Source organism: Myotis davidii, unplaced genomic scaffold, assembly GCF_000327345.1.
Source record: "Myotis davidii unplaced genomic scaffold, ASM32734v1 C64002501, whole genome shotgun sequence".
In the NCBI taxonomy this organism is placed as follows: Eukaryota; Metazoa; Chordata; class Mammalia; order Chiroptera; family Vespertilionidae; genus Myotis; species Myotis davidii.
The window spans coordinates 1-1,429 of NW_006379191.1; the positions used below are offsets into that span (position 1 = coordinate 1).

General features: G+C 31.6%; 1 long non-coding RNA gene across 1 annotated transcript; it reads left to right on the forward strand.

Annotated features, from left to right (window-relative positions):
• Window positions 1-209: 209 nt before the first annotated feature.
• LOC107181499 lies at window positions 210-1,236 on the forward strand. Its single transcript, XR_001512163.1, has 2 exons — window positions 210-326; window positions 1,121-1,236. It is a non-coding gene; the product is annotated as an uncharacterized LOC107181499 (long non-coding RNA).
• The last annotated feature ends 193 nt before the right edge of the window (window positions 1,237-1,429 follow it).

Genomic DNA, 1,429 nt, shown 5'->3' on the forward strand with positions numbered 1-1,429 from the left:
GTCATAGGTTCGCCATCACTGCTCTAGATCCATAGTAAAAGCAATAGCATTACTTGATTATTGTTCTATCCGATCTCAGAAAATTGTGGGGAGGAGGGAGGATAAAGGTTGGTTGAGTAGAAGACTTTCATCATAACGAGGTGAGGAAAAAGAACTCTGTTGCATCTAAGACATTTTGATTTAATATTTCATTTTCTTTGTAACAGGTCAGTGGTTACTTGGATGATTGTACCTGTGATGTTGAAACCATTGATAAATTTAATAACTACAGGCTTTTCCCAAGACTACAAAAACTTCTTGAAAGTGACTACTTTAGATATTACAAGGTATTTTAATTTTGTATAAGAATACTTAAAGTTTAAATGGATAATTACATTTTCTTAGGCATTGCTGGGCTTCAAAATTGTAGCTAGTGCTTCAAATTGATCGAGGACATATTAGGAAAATTCAGTACACAAGAGTGAATAACGTGGTTCTGAGACTACCCATTGTATACTTATAATTTTAATAACTGAGTTTTACACGAGTTAGAAACTAGTAGGTTAAACTGAAGTCAGAAAAGAAACTAGTATGTGTATTGTAATCAAAATTGTGAGTTCATAATTTTCTAGAACATCAGATTTATTCCAATTACTTAATGTAAGTAAATGAAATATATTTGAGAAGGATAGCTTTATTTTGACCTGTATTATATTAACAAGTCACTCATCATACTTTATCTTGAGATAGCTACTGAAAGAGTTTAGAAAACCTGATCATTGGATTATATAGTTATAGTTTAAGTTCACAGTTGTCTAATGATTCTGCCATGTTAACTGTTACTTGCTTTAAATGAATGTGAGTTGAGTAGTGGTGATCTGAGCTACTTTGGCTCCTAGATGCCATCTGCTCAGGGTTTGTTTAGTCACAGTCTGTGAATTTCTATGTCTACCAGTTTACTTATTAGCAGCTACACCTTTATGTCAACATTGGAACTTGACACCTGATAAGTGAAAGCAATAGAATAATTGTAGACAATAACACGATCAGGTTATAGCACCACAATAAAACATGTGTTAATTCTAAACTTTTTCTGTTTTTAGAGATTGTTTTTAAATGTTTTCTATTGTTATTTTACAAGGTAAACCTGAAGAGGCCCTGTCCTTTCTGGAAAGATATCAGCCAGTGTGGAAGAAGAGACTGTGCCGTCAAGCCTTGTCAATCTGTAAGAACCGTGTAAATATTTAAAAACTGTTATCATCTTTTTTTCAAATAGTTACAGCTTTTTAAAAGGGGCAAATATAACTAAAATGATATTTTAATCCTCAGGCTAAATATAATGTGTAATATTTACATATTAAAAACCCAAACTTACAAATATAAAACACTTTGAATTATACTGCCTTTATAATAATAGAATTAAAATTTTGTGGTTAATCTAATCCTCTTA